We start from the raw sequence: 18,538 nt of genomic DNA on the forward strand, positions 1-18,538 counted from the left end.
TTTTGAAATTTCTTCAAATCCTCAAAAATGATGAAAAACGGCGTGCTATAGTATGCCGTACGGTAGGGGCTATAGCCCATGTTCAAAAATGATGAAAAATGAGGATAACATTTTTTTTCAAAAATTCAAAAAACGACGGGCTATAACCCATGTTTTTTGAAATTTTGAATTTTCTTCGAATCCTCAAAAATGATGAAAAACGGCGTGCTATAGTATGCCGTACGGTAGGGGCTATAGCCCATGTTCAAAAATGATGAAAAATGAGGATAACATTTTTTTTCAAAAATTCAAAAAACGATGGGCTATAACCCATGTTTTTTGAAATTTAGAATTTTCTTCAAATCCTCAAAAATGATGAAAAACGGCGTGCTATAGTATGCCGTACGGTAGGAGCTATAGCCCATGTTCAAAAATGATGAAAAATGAGGATAACATTTTTTTCAAAAATTCAAAAAACGATGGGCTATAACCCATGTTTTTTGAAATTTTGAATTTTCTTCAAATCCTCAAAAATGATGAAAAACTGCGTGCTATAGTATGCCATACGGTAGGGGCTATAGCCCATGTTCAAAAATGATGAAAAATGAGGATAACATTTTTTTCAAAAATTCAAAAAACGATGGGCTATAACCCATGTTTTTTGAAATTTAGAATTTTCTTCAAATCCTCAAAAATGATGAAAAACGGCGTGCTATAGTATGCCGTACGGTAGGGGCTATAGCCCATGTTAAAAATGATGAAAAATGAGGATAACATTTTTTTCAAAAATTCAAAAAACGATGGGCTATAACCCATGTTTTTTGAAATTTTGAATTTTCTTCAAATCCTCAAAAATGATGAAAAACGGCGTGCTATAGTATGCCGTACGGTAGGAGCTATAGCCCATGTTCAAAAATGATGAAAAATGAGGATAACATTTTTTTCAAAAATTCAAAAAACGATGGGCTATAACCCATGTTTTTTGAAATTTTGAATTTTCTTCAAATCCTCAAAAATGATGAAAAACGGCGTGCTATAGTATGCCGTACGGTAGGGGCTATAGCCCATGTTCAAAAATGATGAAAAATGAGGATAACATTTTTTTCAAAAATTCAAAAAACGATGGGCTATAACCCATGTTTTTTGAAATTTTGAATTTTCTTCAAATCCTCAAAAAATGATGAAAAACGGCGTGCTATAGTATGCCGTACGGTAGGGGCTATAGCCCATGTTAAAAATGATGAAAAATGAGGATAACATTTTTTTCAAAAATTCAAAAAACGATGGGCTATAACCCATGTTTTTTGAAATTTTGAATTTTCTTCAAATCCTCAAAAATGATGAAAAACGGCGTGCTATAGTATGCCGTACGGTAGGGGCTATAGCCCATGTTCAAAAATGATGAAAAATGAGGATAACATTTTTTTCAAAAATTAAAAAAACAATGGGCTATAACTCATGTTTTTTGAAATTTTGAATTTTCTTCAAATCCTCAAAAATGATGAAAAACGGCGTGCTATAGTATGCCGTACGGTAGGGGCTATAGCCCATGTTCAAAAATGATGAAAAATGAGGATAACATTTTTTTTCAAAAATTCAAAAAACGATGGGCTATAACCCATGTTTTTTGAAATTTTGAATTTTCTTCAAATCCTCAAAAATGATGAAAAACGGCGTGCTATAGTATGCCGTACGGTAGGGGCTATAGCCCATGTTCAAAAATGATGAAAAATGAGGATAACATTTTTTTCAAAAATTCAAAAAACGATGGGCTATAACCCATGTTTTTTGAAATTTTGAATTTTCTTCAAATCCTCAAAAATGATGAAAAACGGCGTGCTATAGTATGCCGTACGGTAGGGGTTATAGCCCATGTTCAAAAATGATGAAAAATGAGGATAACATTTTTTTCAAAAATTCAAAAAACGATGGGCTATAACCCATGTTTTTTGAAATTTTGAATTTTCTTCAAATCCTCAAAAATGATGAAAAACGGCGTGCTATAGTATGCCGTACGGTAGGGGCTATAGCCCATGTTCAAAAATGATGAAAAATGAGGATAACATTTTTTTCAAAAATTCAAAAAACAATGGGCTATAACCCATGTTTTTTGAAATTTTGAAATTTCTTCAAATCCTCAAAAATGATGAAAAACGGCGTGCTGTAGTATGCCGTACGGTAGGAGCTATAGCCCATGTTCAAAAATGATGAAAAATGAGGATAACATTTTTTTTCAAAAATTCAAAAAACGATGGGCTATAACCCATGTTTTTTGAAATTTTGAATTTTCTTCAAATCCTCAAAAATGATGAAAAACGGCGTGCTATAGTATGCCGTACGGTAGGGGCTATAGCCCATGTTCAAAAATGATGAAAAATGAGGATAACATTTTTTTCAAAAATTCAAAAAACGATGGGCTATAACCCATGTTTTTTGAAATTTTGAATTTTCTTCAAATCCTCAAAAATGATGAAAAACGGCGTGCTATAGTATGCCGTACGGTAGGGGTTATAGCCCATGTTCAAAAATGATGAAAAATGAGGATAACATTTTTTTCAAAAATTCAAAAAACGATGGGCTATAACCCATGTTTTTTGAAATTTTGAATTTTCTTCAAATCCTCAAAAATGATGAAAAACGGCGTGCTATAGTATGCCGTACGGTAGGGGCTATAGCCCATGTTCAAAAATGATGAAAAATGAGGATAACATTTTTTTCAAAAATTCAAAAAACAATGGGCTATAACCCATGTTTTTTGAAATTTTGAAATTTCTTCAAATCCTCAAAAATGATGAAAAACGGCGTGCTGTAGTATGCCGTACGGTAGGAGCTATAGCCCATGTTCAAAAATGATGAAAAATGAGGATAACATTTTTTTCAAAAATTCAAAAAACGATGGGCTATAACCCATGTTTTTTGAAATTTTGAATTTTCTTCAAATCCTCAAAAATGATGAAAAACGGCGTGCTATAGTATGCCGTACGGTAGGGGCTATAGCCCATGTTCAAAAATGATGAAAAATGAGGATAACATTTTTTTCAAAAATTCAAAAAACGATGGGCTATAACCCATGTTTTTTGAAATTTTGAATTTTCTTCAAATCCTCAAAAATGATGAAAAACGGCGTGCTATAGTATGCCGTACGGTAGGGGCTATAGCCCATGTTCAAAAATGATGAAAAATGAGGATAACATTTTTTTCAAAAATTCAAAAAACGATGGGCTATAACCCATGTTTTTTGAAATTTAGAATTTTCTTCAAATCCTCAAAAATGATGAAAAACGGCGTGCTATAGTATGCCGTACGGTAGGAGCTATAGCCCATGTTCAAAAATGATGAAAAATGAGGATAAATTTTTTTTCAAAAATTCAAAAAACGATGGGCTATAACCCATGTTTTTTTAAATTTAGAATTTTCTTCAAATCCTCAAAAATGATGAAAAACGGCGTGCTATAGTATGCCGTACGGTAGGGGCTATAGCCCATGTTCAAAAATGATGAAAAATGAGGATAACATTTTTTTCAAAAATTCAAAAAACGATGGGCTATAACCCATGTTTTTTGAAATTTTGAATTTTCTTCGAATCCTCAAAAATGATGAAAAACGGCGTGCTATAGTATGCCGTACGGTAGGGGCTATAGCCCATGTTAAAAAATGATGAAAAATGAGGATAACATTTTTTTCAAAAATTCAAAAAACAATGGGCTATAACCCATGTTTTTTGAAATTTTGAAATTTCTTCAAATCCTCAAAAATGATGAAAAACGGCGTGCTATAGTATGCCGTACGGTAGGGGCTATAGCCCATGTTCAAAAATGATGAAAAATGAGGATAACATTTTTTTTCAAAAATTCAAAAAACAACGGGCTATAACCCATGTTTTTTGAAATTTTGAATTTTCTTCGAATCCTCAAAAATGATGAAAAACGGCGTGCTATAGTATGCCGTACGGTAGGGGCTATAGCCCATGTTCAAAAATGATGAAAAATGAGGATAACATTTTTTTTCAAAAATTCAAAAAACGATGGGCTATAACCCATGTTTTTTGAAATTTTGAATTTTCTTCGAATCCTCAAAAATGATGAAAAACGGCGTGCTATAGTATGCCGTACGGTAGGGGCTATAGCCCATGTTCAAAAATGATGAAAAATGAGGATAACATTTTTTTCAAAAATTCAAAAAACAATGGGCTATAACCCATGTTTTTTGAAATTTAGAAATTTCTTCAAATCCTCAAAAATGATGAAAAACGGCGTGCTATAGTATGCCGTACGGTAGGGGCTATAGCCCATGTTCAAAAATTATGAAAAATGAGGATAACATTTTTTTCAAAAATTCAAAAAACAATGGGCTATAACCCATGTTTTTTGAAATTTTGAAATTTCTTCAAATCCTCAAAAATGATGAAAAACGGCGTGCTGTAGTATGCCGTACGGTAGGGGCTATAGCCCATGTTCAAAAATGATGAAAAATGAGGATAACATTTTTTTCAAAAATTCAAAAAACGATGGGCTATAACCCATGTTTTTTGAAATTTTGAATTTTCTTCAAATCCTCAAAAATGATGAAAAACGGCGTGCTATAGTATGCCGTACGGTAGGGGCTATAGCCCATGTTCAAAAATGATGAAAAATGAGGATAACATTTTTTTCAAAAATTCAAAAAACGATGGGCTATAACCCATGTTTTTTGAAATTTTGAATTTTCTTCAAATCCTCAAAAATGATGAAAAACGGCGTGCTATAGTATGCCGTACGGTAGGGGCTATAGCCCATGTTCAAAAATGATGAAAAATGAGGATAACATTTTTTTCAAAAATTCAAAAAACGATGGGCTATAACCCATGTTTTTTGAAATTTAGAATTTTCTTCAAATCCTCAAAAATGATGAAAAACGGCGTGCTATAGTATGCCGTACGGTAGGAGCTATAGCCCATGTTCAAAAATGATGAAAAATGAGGATAACATTTTTTTCAAAAATTCAAAAAACAATGGGCTATAACCCATGTTTTTTGAAATTTTGAAATGTCTTCAAATCCTCAAAAATGATGAAAAACGGCGTGCTATAGTATGCCGTACGGTAGGGGCTATAGCCCATGTTCAAAAATGATGAAAAATGAGGATAACATTTTTTTCAAAAATTCAAAAAACGATGGGCTATAACCCATGTTTTTTGAAATTTAGAATTTTCTTCAAATCCTCAAAAATGATGAAAAACGGCGTGCTATAGTATGCCGTACGGTAGGAGCTATAGCCCATGTTCAAAAATGATGAAAAATGAGGATAACATTTTTTTCAAAAATTCAAAAAACGATGGGCTATAACCCATGTTTTTTGAAATTTTGAATTTTCTTCAAATCCTCAAAAATGATGAAAAACGGCGTGCTATAGTATGCCGTACGGTAGGGGCTATAGCCCATGTTCAAAAATGATGAAAAATGAGGATAACATTTTTTTCAAAAATTCAAAAAACGATGGGCTATAACCCATGTTTTTTGAAATTTTGAATTTTCTTCGAATCCTCAAAAATGATGAAAAACGGCGTGCTATAGTATGCCGTACGGTAGGGGCTATAGCCCATGTTCAAAAATGATGAAAAATGAGGATAACATTTTTTTCAAAAATTCAAAAAACAATGGGCTATAACCCATGTTTTTTGAAATTTTGAAATGTCTTCAAATCCTCAAAAATGATGAAAAACGGCGTGCTATAGTATGCCGTACGGTAGGGGCTATAGCCCATGTTCAAAAATGATGAAAAATGAGGATAACATTTTTTTCAAAAATTCAAAAAACGATGGGCTATAACCCATGTTTTTTGAAATTTTGAATTTTCTTCGAATCCTCAAAAATGATGAAAAACGGCGTGCTATAGTATGCCGTACGGTAGGGGCTATAGCCCATGTTCAAAAATGATGAAAAATGAGGATAACATTTTTTTCAAAAATTCAAAAAACAATGGGCTATAACCCATGTTTTTTGAAATTTTGAAATTTCTTCAAATCCTCAAAAATGATGAAAAACGGCGTGCTATAGTATGCCGTAAGGTAGGGGCTATAGCCCATGTTCAAAAATGATGAAAAATGAGGATAACATTTTTTTCAAAAATTAAAAAAACGATGGGCTATAACCCATGTTTTTTGAAATTTTGAATTTTCTTCAAATCCTCAAAAATGATGAAAAACGGCGTGCTATAGTATGCCGTACGGTAGGGGCTATAGCCCATGTTCAAAAATGATGAAAAATGAGGATAACATTTTTTTCAAAAATTCAAAAAACGATGGGCTATAACCCATGTTTTTTGAAATTTTGAATTTTCTTCAAATCCTCAAAAATGATGAAAAACGGCGTGCTATAGTATGCCGTACGGTAGGGGCTATAGCCCATGTTCAAAAATGATGAAAAATGAGGATAACATTTTTTTCAAAAATTCAAAAAACAATGGGCTATAACCCATGTTTTTTGAAATTTTGAAATTTCTTCAAATCCTCAAAAATGATGAAAAACGGCGTGCTGTAGTATGCCGTACGGTAGGAGCTATAGCCCATGTTCAAAAATGATGAAAAATGAGGATAACATTTTTTTCAAAAATTCAAAAAACAATGGGCTATAACCCATGTTTTTTGAAATTTTGAAATGTCTTCAAATCCTCAAAAATGATGAAAAACGGCGTGCTATAGTATGCCGTACGGTAGGGGCTATAGCCCATGTTCAAAAATGATGAAAAATGAGGATAACATTTTTTTCAAAAATTAAAAAAACGATGGGCTATAACCCATGTTTTTTGAAATTTAGAATTTTCTTCAAATCCTCAAAAATGATGAAAAACGGCGTGCTATAGTATGCCGTACGGTAGGAGCTATAGCCCATGTTCAAAAATGATGAAAAATGAGGATAACATTTTTTTCAAAAATTCAAAAAACGATGGGCTATAACCCATGTTTTTTGAAATTTTGAATTTTCTTCAAATCCTCAAAAATGATGAAAAACGGCGTGCTATAGTATGCCGTACAGTAGGGGCTATAGCCCATGTTCAAAAATGATGAAAAATGAGGATAACATTTTTTTCAAAAATTCAAAAAACAATGGGCTATAACCCATGTTTTTTGAAATTTAGAAATTTCTTCAAATCCTCAAAAATGATGAAAAACGGCGTGCTATAGTATGCCGTACGGTAGGGGCTATAGCCCATGTTCAAAAATTATGAAAAATGAGGATAACATTTTTTTCAAAAATTCAAAAAACAATGGGCTATAACCCATGTTTTTTGAAATTTTGAAATTTCTTCAAATCCTCAAAAATGATGAAAAACGGCGTGCTGTAGTATGCCGTACGGTAGGGGCTATAGCCCATGTTCAAAAATGATGAAAAATGAGGATAACATTTTTTTCAAAAATTCAAAAAACGATGGGCTATAACCCATGTTTTTTGAAATTTTGAATTTTCTTCAAATCCTCAAAAATGATGAAAAACGGCGTGCTATAGTATGCCGTACGGTAGGGGCTATAGCCCATGTTCAAAAATGATGAAAAATGAGGATAACATTTTTTTCAAAAATTCAAAAAACGATGGGCTATAACCCATGTTTTTTGAAATTTTGAATTTTCTTCAAATCCTCAAAAATGATGAAAAACGGCGTGCTATAGTATGCCGTACGGTAGGGGCTATAGCCCATGTTCAAAAATGATGAAAAATGAGGATAACATTTTTTTCAAAAATTCAAAAAACGATGGGCTATAACCCATGTTTTTTGAAATTTAGAATTTTCTTCAAATCCTCAAAAATGATGAAAAACGGCGTGCTATAGTATGCCGTACGGTAGGAGCTATAGCCCATGTTCAAAAATGATGAAAAATGAGGATAACATTTTTTTCAAAAATTCAAAAAACAATGGGCTATAACCCATGTTTTTTGAAATTTTGAAATGTCTTCAAATCCTCAAAAATGATGAAAAACGGCGTGCTATAGTATGCCGTACGGTAGGGGCTATAGCCCATGTTCAAAAATGATGAAAAATGAGGATAACATTTTTTTCAAAAATTCAAAAAACGATGGGCTATAACCCATGTTTTTTGAAATTTAGAATTTTCTTCAAATCCTCAAAAATGATGAAAAACGGCGTGCTATAGTATGCCGTACGGTAGGAGCTATAGCCCATGTTCAAAAATGATGAAAAATGAGGATAACATTTTTTTCAAAAATTCAAAAAACGATGGGCTATAACCCATGTTTTTTGAAATTTTGAATTTTCTTCAAATCCTCAAAAATGATGAAAAACGGCGTGCTATAGTATGCCGTACGGTAGGGGCTATAGCCCATGTTCAAAAATGATGAAAAATGAGGATAACATTTTTTTCAAAAATTCAAAAAACGATGGGCTATAACCCATGTTTTTTGAAATTTTGAATTTTCTTCGAATCCTCAAAAATGATGAAAAACGGCGTGCTATAGTATGCCGTACGGTAGGGGCTATAGCCCATGTTCAAAAATGATGAAAAATGAGGATAACATTTTTTTCAAAAATTCAAAAAACAATGGGCTATAACCCATGTTTTTTGAAATTTTGAAATGTCTTCAAATCCTCAAAAATGATGAAAAACGGCGTGCTATAGTATGCCGTACGGTAGGGGCTATAGCCCATGTTCAAAAATGATGAAAAATGAGGATAACATCTTTTTCAAAAATTCAAAAAACGATGGGCTATAACCCATGTTTTTTGAAATTTTGAAATTTCTTCAAATCCTCAAAAATGATGAAAAACGGCGTGCTGTAGTATGCCGTACGGTAGGGGCTATAGCCCATGTTCAAAAATGATGAAAAATGAGGATAAATTTTTTTTCAAAAATTCAAAAAACGATGGGCTATAACCCATGTTTTTTGAAATTTTGAATTTTCTTCAAATCCTCAAAAATGATGAAAAACGGCGTGCTATAGTACGCCGTACGGTAGGGGCTATAGCCCATGTTCAAAAATGATGAAAAATGAGGATAACATTTTTTTCAAAAATTCAAAAAACGATGGGCTATAACCCATGTTTTTTGAAATTTTGAATTTTCTTCAAATCCTCAAAAATGATGAAAAACGGCGTGCTATAGTATGCCGTACAGTAGGGGCTATAGCCCATGTTCAAAAATGATGAAAAATGAGGATAACATTTTTTTCAAAAATTCAAAAAACGATGGGCTATAACCCATGTTTTTTGAAATTTTGAATTTTCTTCAAATCCTCAAAAATGATGAAAAACGGCGTGCTATAGTATGCCGTAAGGTAGGGGCTATAGCCCATGTTCAAAAATGATGAAAAATGAGGATAACATTTTTTTCAAAAATTAAAAAAACGATGGGCTATAACCCATGTTTTTTGAAATTTTGAATTTTCTTCAAATCCTCAAAAATGATGAAAAACGGCGTGCTATAGTATGCCGTACGGTAGGGGCTATAGCCCATGTTCAAAAATGATGAAAAATGAGGATAACATTTTTTTCAAAAATTCAAAAAACGATGGGCTATAACCCATGTTTTTTGAAATTTTGAAATTTCTTCAAATCCTCAAAAATGATGAAAAACGGCGTGCTGTAGTATGCCGTACGGTAGGAGCTATAGCCCATGTTCAAAAATGATGAAAAATGAGGATAACATTTTTTTCAAAAATTCAAAAAACAATGGGCTATAACCCATGTTTTTTGAAATTTTGAAATGTCTTCAAATCCTCAAAAATGATGAAAAACGGCGTGCTATAGTATGCCGTACGGTAGGGGCTATAGCCCATGTTCAAAAATGATGAAAAATGAGGATAACATTTTTTTCAAAAATTCAAAAAACGATGGGCTATAACCCATGTTTTTTGAAATTTAGAATTTTCTTCAAATCCTCAAAAATGATGAAAAACGGCGTGCTATAGTATGCCGTACGGTAGGAGCTATAGCCCATGTTCAAAAATGATGAAAAATGAGGATAACATTTTTTTCAAAAATTCAAAAAACGATGGGCTATAACCCATGTTTTTTGAAATTTTGAATTTTCTTCAAATCCTCAAAAATGATGAAAAACGGCGTGCTATAGTATGCCGTACGGTAGGGGCTATAGCCCATGTTCAAAAATGATGAAAAATGAGGATAACATTTTTTTCAAAAATTCAAAAAACGATGGGCTATAACCCATGTTTTTTGAAATTTTGAATTTTCTTCGAATCCTCAAAAATGATGAAAAACGGCGTGCTATAGTATGCCGTACGGTAGGGGCTATAGCCCATGTTCAAAAATGATGAAAAATGAGGATAACATTTTTTTCAAAAATTCAAAAAACAATGGGCTATAACCCATGTTTTTTGAAATTTTGAAATGTCTTCAAATCCTCAAAAATGATGAAAAACGGCGTGCTATAGTATGCCGTACGGTAGGGGCTATAGCCCATGTTCAAAAATGATGAAAAATGAGGATAACATTTTTTTCAAAAATTCAAAAAACGATGGGCTATAACCCATGTTTTTTGAAATTTTGAATTTTCTTCGAATCCTCAAAAATGATGAAAAACGGCGTGCTATAGTATGCCGTACGGTAGGGGCTATAGCCCATGTTCAAAAATGATGAAAAATGAGGATAACATTTTTTTCAAAAATTCAAAAAACAATGGGCTATAACCCATGTTTTTTGAAATTTTGAAATTTCTTCAAATCCTCAAAAATGATGAAAAACGGCGTGCTGTAGTATGCCGTACGGTAGGGGCTATAGCCCATGTTCAAAAATGATGAAAAATGAGGATAACATTTTTTTCAAAAATTCAAAAAACGATGGGCTATAACCCATGTTTTTTGAAATTTTGAATTTTCTTCAAATCCTCAAAAATGATGAAAAACGGCGTGCTATAGTACGCCGTACGGTAGGGGCTATAGCCCATGTTCAAAAATGATGAAAAATGAGGATAACATTTTTTTCAAAAATTCAAAAAACGATGGGCTATAACCCATGTTTTTTGAAATTTTGAATTTTCTTCAAATCCTCAAAAATGATGAAAAACGGCGTGCTATAGTATGCCGTACGGTAGGGGCTATAGCCCATGTTCAAAAATGATGAAAAATGAGGATAACATTTTTTTCAAAAATTCAAAAAACGATGGGCTATAACCCATGTTTTTTGAAATTTTGAATTTTCTTCAAATCCTCAAAAATGATGAAAAACGGCGTGCTATAGTATGCCGTACGGTAGGGGCTATAGCCCATGTTCAAAAATGATGAAAAATGAGGATAACATTTTTTTCAAAAATTCAAAAAACAATGGGCTATAACCCATGTTTTTTGAAATTTTGAAATTTCTTCAAATCCTCAAAAATGATGAAAAACGGCGTGCTGTAGTATGCCGTACGGTAGGGGCTATAGCCCATGTTCAAAAATGATGAAAAATGAGGATAACATTTTTTTCAAAAATTCAAAAAACGATGGGCTATAACCCATGTTTTTTTAAATTTTGAATTTTCTTCAAATCCTCAAAAATGATGAAAAACGGCGTGCTATAGTACGCCGTACGGTAGGGGCTATAGCCTATGTTCAAAAATGATGAAAAATGAGGATAACATTTTTTTCAAAAATTCAAAAAACGATGGGCTATAACCCATGTTTTTTGAAATTTTGAATTTTCTTCAAATCCTCAAAAATGATGAAAAACGGCGTGCTATAGTATGCCGTACGGTAGGGGCTATAGCCCATGTTCAAAAATGATGAAAAATGAGGATAACACTTTTTTTCAAAAATTCAAAAAACGATGGGCTATAACCCTTTTTTTTAATTTTGAATTTTCTTCAAATCCTCAAAAATGATGAAAAACGGCGTGCTATAGTATGCCGTACGGTAGGGGCTATAGCCCATGTTCAAAAATGATGAAAAATGAGGATAACATTTTTTTCAAAAATTCAAAAAACGATGGGCTATAACCCATGTTTTTTGAAATTTTGAAATTTCTTCAAATCCTCAAAAATGATGAAAAACGGCGTGCTATAGTATGCCGTACGGTAGGAGCTATAGCCCATGTTCAAAAATGATGAAAAATGAGGATAACATTTTTTCAAAAATTCAAAAAACGATGGGCTATAACCCATGTTTTTTGAAATTTTGAATTTTCTTCAAATCCTCAAAATTGATGAAAAACGGCGTGCTATAGTATGGCATGAATTGAACAAAGGGCATTGTTCAATTCATCAAAACATTTAGAGACAAACAAATAGACACTTATATGTAGTTAAAGCAACAGAGTTAAGCAACAGAAACAAACAACAATGGATTCTACAGTGTAAAGACACCAATTTAATTATAAATGTCAATAAAGTTGAATATCTAATAATATCAATTTTAAATGTATTATCCAATACAAATTTCCTTACCATTTTTAATGTTTTAGTTTTGTATTGCTATTTTTATTTGCTAATTGTAGATTGACCTACTTTTTGTTTCTGGCATTCCGCTGCTTGTTATTTTTTATTTTATTTTCATGTGAAGTACTTTGAGTTGCATTTTATGTATGACATGTGCTATATAAATAAAGTTTAATATGTGAAGTACTTTAGTTGTCAAGGATGCAGACAGAGTTGAACCCAGGAGCAAAGTCACAACAAACTAGAGTATAATAATAAAGTATTTAATAAAGAATTACGAGATATCTTACACAGGGGAATGCAGGTAGGAATCAGGCATGAATCAGAATGACATCAAAGTCAACACATGAACAGGCAGGACATCTGTGACACAGGTTATGAACTGACAATGAGTGTTTGTACTGAGTCCAGTTTTATAGTGAGCAGGTTGATTGGAGAAGTGTTCACTGCTGGGCTGATGAGGTAGTTGACAGGTGTGTAAATGGAACTGGGTGTGCTGGAATGGGATATGGGAGGCCAGTGTGGAGACTGAGGGAGAGACAGAATGTGACAGAGTTGCATTTTATGTATGAAATGTGCTATATAAATAAAGTTTACACCACTGACTGTCCCTCCATATAAAATAAAGGCGAAAGTCACAAAAGAAAATTGATCAGTTACAATTCCAGACTATGAAGAATCATTTAATAAAGGAATACTTCCAGATTCAGTTAAAGATTAGCTACAATAATTGTGATATTAAAAGTTAAATGCTCGTCATATGACATAACAGAGAGGAATGGGCCGGACCCTGCGCGCCGGGAATCGAACCCTGGTCTCCCACGTGGAAAGCCAACATCTTAACCACTACGACAATTAGAGTTTTGAGGTAGTCAGGCTGAGGCTGTGAGCCACTGCTAGAATAGCAGTAAATGAAGCTCAATAACTAGCATTACTAGTTGAAAGTTGGTAATTTTGGACCATAGTCCATATCGTACGGCATACTATAGCACGCCGTTTAAAAAAAAAAAACGATGGGTTATAGCCCATCGTTTTTTGATTTTTTGATAAAAAAAATTATCCTCGTTTTTCATTAATTTGGACCATGGGCTATAGCCCATATTGTACGGCATACTATAGCACACCGTTTTTCATCATTTGTGAGGATTTGAAGATTTTCTTTTTTTTTAAACGATGGGTTATAGCCCATAGTTTTTTGAATTTTTGAAGAAAAAAATATATCCTTATTTCATCATTTTGTATGTAGGACTAGTAGCATGCCAAAGTTTGTGCTATTGCCATATAGAATGCATTGGGCGTTTAAGTTAAATAACTCAGAAACTATAAAACATTTCAAAGTAAAAAGTTCCAGCATGTGTCTCCACAGTAAACTGAATAATAAAAAGTGTGAATGGAGTTTCTAGGTGAAAGTGATTTTTGACGTGCCAATGTCTGCCCCATTGTAAATGTCTCAAATTTGAAAGCACTATATTTCTAAAACTATGAAACATTTCAAAGATTCCTTTTCAGGCAAACATGTCCACCGTAAGATGTCTCTAAAGCATGTGCCTGTGTCAATTTCCTCTAACAAGGCAGACAGACCAACTCAAAAGTGTTGGTTTTTCTATTCTTCTCCATTATCACCAGGAAGTAGTAAACAGCATCTGTCTAGTTTTACAGACTCAAATGTGGGATATGGACAAGGCCAGCGAGAGTGGAAATAATGAAAGAATGCTAACTGCAATGTCTTTATGATAGTCAATTAATCATATTACATACAAAGGTTACTACGTCCTGGAAAACCCAGAAACCTGTTTGAAGAAGGATCTTTTTAAAACTATTAGTGTTGAAGTGTTTACTACGGCTGAGGGAATCAAAGCATTGCCACGTTACATAGCCTGTACATAAGCCAGTCTGCAAATTAAAATAAATTGCTCTCCATAAATTAGAATGAATTGTCTGTCTAATTTTGTGTATGGATCTTCTACATACAGAAACACAAACATGAGTGCAATCAAACTGTGCTACTAAGTGCAATTAATTACATTAATTTGTGGTTTAAGCAAGTATTCATCAATCTGTCACTGATTGCATTCAGACCTGCACAAAGAAATTATACAAAACTGGAACTATAACATTGAAGCTGATAAATACGGGTACCCTCGCCTGATTGGCTGAATTTGGCAACCCCCTGAATTTCTATTTTCAGTTTATTATAGAGTTGAAGTTGGTAGTGCTGTCGCCTCACAGCTAGAAGGTCCTGGGTTCGATTCCCGCTCGGGACGCTGTGGGTGCTGGCGGCGTGTTTCCTCCCCTGTCATCAGTGCCCATAAGGCGGGGTTGGCGAAAGGGCCTTTCTGTGTGGAGTTTGCATGTTCTCCCCGTGTCCCCTAGGGTAGGTACCCTCACAAAAAACATGCAGTAATCCTGGTCTCTAAACTGCCTCCCCCTGGCCAGATGGAGGGGAAAGGAACTAGTTGGAATAACGTGTTCCTTCCACACGCTATATGTCCAACCAGGGAAACTCCCCCCTGTCAGGTGTAAAGGAGCAACTTGGACACTCAGGCATGAAGAAGCATGAGTTCAAGTCCGACGTTGCTCTCCCCATGTCCCCCATATATGGGGACTAGGTTGGCGAAGGGTGTGTAGAGCCCAGGATCACATTAGATAATTGACACAGGGGTGAAAATGGGTTACAAAATCGTGGGATAAAAATAATAATAAATAAATAAAAAGTATAGAGCTGAAGAGACTGGGAGACCCCTGTTACTAATCACACTCTATGCAATGATACTATCAGAACATCAAGCTTAAACTTTGTATAAATAACACTATCTTAAATGTGTGAGACCTGCTCCAACCATGCTATTCCTATTCCTATAGTAGGAATAAGATGCTACAAATGGATGGCAAAGCTTTGGAAAGTCAAGCTCTGATGGACACTTAAGCCACAGGCTATCAATCAACTCTGGCTAATGTGTTAGAATGTAGGTTTTCTCTGCCCTGCGTTGGGGGAGGGAAAACCAGCTATACCTCGCATACCAAGTACACGAGTGACACCACAGACATAAACCCAGTGGTGGAAACCACCAGTACGGGTGGCTGTGGCTCAGGAGGTTAGAGCAGGTCGTCCAATGATCCCTGGGTCGGCTGTTCGAATCCCGGCTCCTCCTGTCCACATGTTCGGGCAAGACACTGAACCCCACATTGCCTCCAATGAGTTGATTGGTGTGAGCTCGCCACCATTGGTGTGTGAATGTGGGAAGTGATGGACGCTGGCGTCGACTGTTCGCCGCTTCACCTCCCCATGTATGAATGAATGAACCATTGTAAAGCGCTTTGAGCACTTGGAAAAGCGCTATAAAAATGCAATTCCTTATTTACAATTGTACAATGTTGAGGTATTTGTACCTTTACTTGAGTATTTCCAATTTCAGAGGCAAATATTGTACTTTTACTCCACTACGTTTATTTGAAAACGTTAGTTAGCCTACTAGTTACTTTGTAGATTTTAATTACTATAACAAAACATACACTAACCACCTACTTTTGGTACTTTAAGTACATTTTGATATCAATCATTTTGTACTTTTACTCGAGTAGCCTACATTTGAATTTCGGACTATAGTAGTTCTACATTGCAGTATTTATACTTTTACTTACTAAAAATGTGAGTACTTTTTCCACCACTGCATAAACCTAGTCCTAGCCTGACGTACTGTAGGGCAAAATGTGCTACATATGTGACATGTACGTGAGCTCATAGATTAAAGCAATAAACTACAAGAGGTCTCAGGTTACCGGGTATTTTGGATTATCGTGAGATTTACAACGGAAACCAGCACACGATGCATCATGCAATGGAGCATAGATTAGGGTAGGCCAGTGGTTCTCAAACATTTCCATGTCAAAGTTATAGGCCATTGGCCCCTATTTGCGTTTTTCAAAATATTTTGGAAATAGCAGCTGTACAACCTAACATTGTGTCGCATTGCGACGTGTTGTGAGCTTGTACATCAGCTGTTTTCGAATAGCCAATGTAGGCTATAAATTAGATAGGATTAAACAGATTTTGATGCTATATTAACTCATCTTAATGGGGACTCCCCCGAACCCTTTTACTTCTACTCCACTCCATCTCAGAGGCAAATATATGTTAAAAAAATGCAGTTCGGCTATTTGAAAAAATCCAATCTACAAGCTCACACTGCAATGTGACGCATTGTGAGCCTGTAGATCTGCTATTTTCAAAAGATTTGTATACATTTGGAACTGCATAATGAGTACTTTTACTGTTACTTTGATACCAATACTTGTTTACTTTTACTCAAGTTAAAATTTTAATTCCAGACTTTAACAGAGTATTTCTACATTGCAGTGTAGCCTATTGATACTTAAGTTAAAAAAATAAAATAAATGTGAATGCTTTTTCCACCACTGCCCAGTTGCCCTCCCCAGAGTGTTCAGTGTTCAACCAGGAAGTGACAGGCCAGGCAGGCAGACAGGCAGACAGACAGACAGACAGACAGACAGACAGGCTCAGGCTGGATAATGAGGTCTGTCCTCTGCAGCCAAGAGGTCAGGCAGCCAAGGAAGGAAGCGTCCAAATAAACAAAACTGACACAAATACAAATGACTGCAATAATAGGCAATTATCCTCTGGTGGGGAGCCATGGAGTTCCACTTTTCCATCTTCAACCCATCTCCAGTAGGCTGGCCTATGTCCATTCGATTCATGTTTTTTGAAAAACATTGTGATGCAGATGATAATTGGAATTATCAGTGTTTTTGCAATGCAATGTAGTTGTCATTGATGTCAGCGTGTTTCCAGTAGGCCTTTTTTCATTGCATCAATACCAGAGCTTTGGGATTCAATGGGCTGTAAAAACAAACAAAAAAAAGGTCTGTTTTTCAGGGATGTGAATAGAAGCACATGAAACACAATAATACATACAAACCTCAGACACTGTGAGTGCTCTTTATTTTAGTGCAGGTTAATTTAGTTTGCAATGTTTTCTCTGGGCCATTTTGCCTAGGATTTTTTTTTTAAATGTAATCTTTCCAATTGACATGTTCAATGAATACATTGTTTATTTTCACTTGAACTCCTCTTAATGATTTATTAAATGGTTTTATTAATAACTATCTTATGCAACTTATAAGAGAGATATTTGTCCAAAACTTCCTAAACACTAAATCAGGGGAAAAAAGCTTGAGTGATTTTAAACATCCACGAGTCCACAACTGTCCAAGCAGCTCCAATAGATTTGATAAAAGGTCAGGTCATCACTGGGTATGACTGTGATGAGAGTCAGGATGAGCTTTTCTGATGTAGCTCCTTCTGCAGTCAATAATAACTGATGGGGATTGATTTAATATTAACCACAGAAGCCAGGCATCTACAACATGACCCACTTTAGCCGGAGCAATCTGACTGACTCACGCCGATGATGTTACACAGTGGAGAAGTAGTACTCAGATTGTCTTTACTTAAGTAAAAGTATCAATACTTCAATGTAGACTGTTAAAAGTGAAAAAAATAAAATACTTGAGTGAAAGTACGGTCATCGAGTACTGTATCGTCATCTAAATATACTACCAAATGGAAAAGTACTCATAATGAAGCATGTTCCATTTAACAAGTTTTCAAAATGTACACAAATCTTCAGAAATGCATCACATCATGACACGTAGACGATGTGTAATTCAAAGAACCATCAGAATTATATATACATTTAATTTAAACAACAAAAGAGAAGCAGATAGGATCCCTTAAGTTCCAATAAGTATTTGCTGTGAATTATTAAGTAGGAACTTGGGTACTGCAAAGTCAGCCTGGGACAAAACTAACCTAAATCCCTTGCAAAGGGCACCATCTGCTGGACAACAAATATTCAGTTTACAGTACTGTAAACTACAAGTCTGTATGTCAGTATCTTTTGGCTCACGATAAAATATATTTAGGACAGTGCTGAATTGAGAAGGGCATTAACAGTTGCAACCAAATATTCATGCATTTTGTACCAGTTCCTAAGCTTCTTTATGCGTTTTGGAAACTAAGCTTCATTGTTTGCCATTGTGCTTATTTGCTCATTTATAATGACCAATACACTAATAAAAGATGCATTTTTGTTGGGCGGGAACCCCTTTTTGTGTTTTAAACATTGATATAATTTAGCTATTGAAAAATAGCAGATCTACGAGCTTGTAGGTCTGCTAT

Source organism: Protomyctophum bolini, assembly GCF_963924005.1.
Source record: "Protomyctophum bolini genome assembly, chromosome: 1".
In the NCBI taxonomy this organism is placed as follows: Eukaryota; Metazoa; Chordata; class Actinopteri; order Myctophiformes; family Myctophidae; genus Protomyctophum; species Protomyctophum bolini.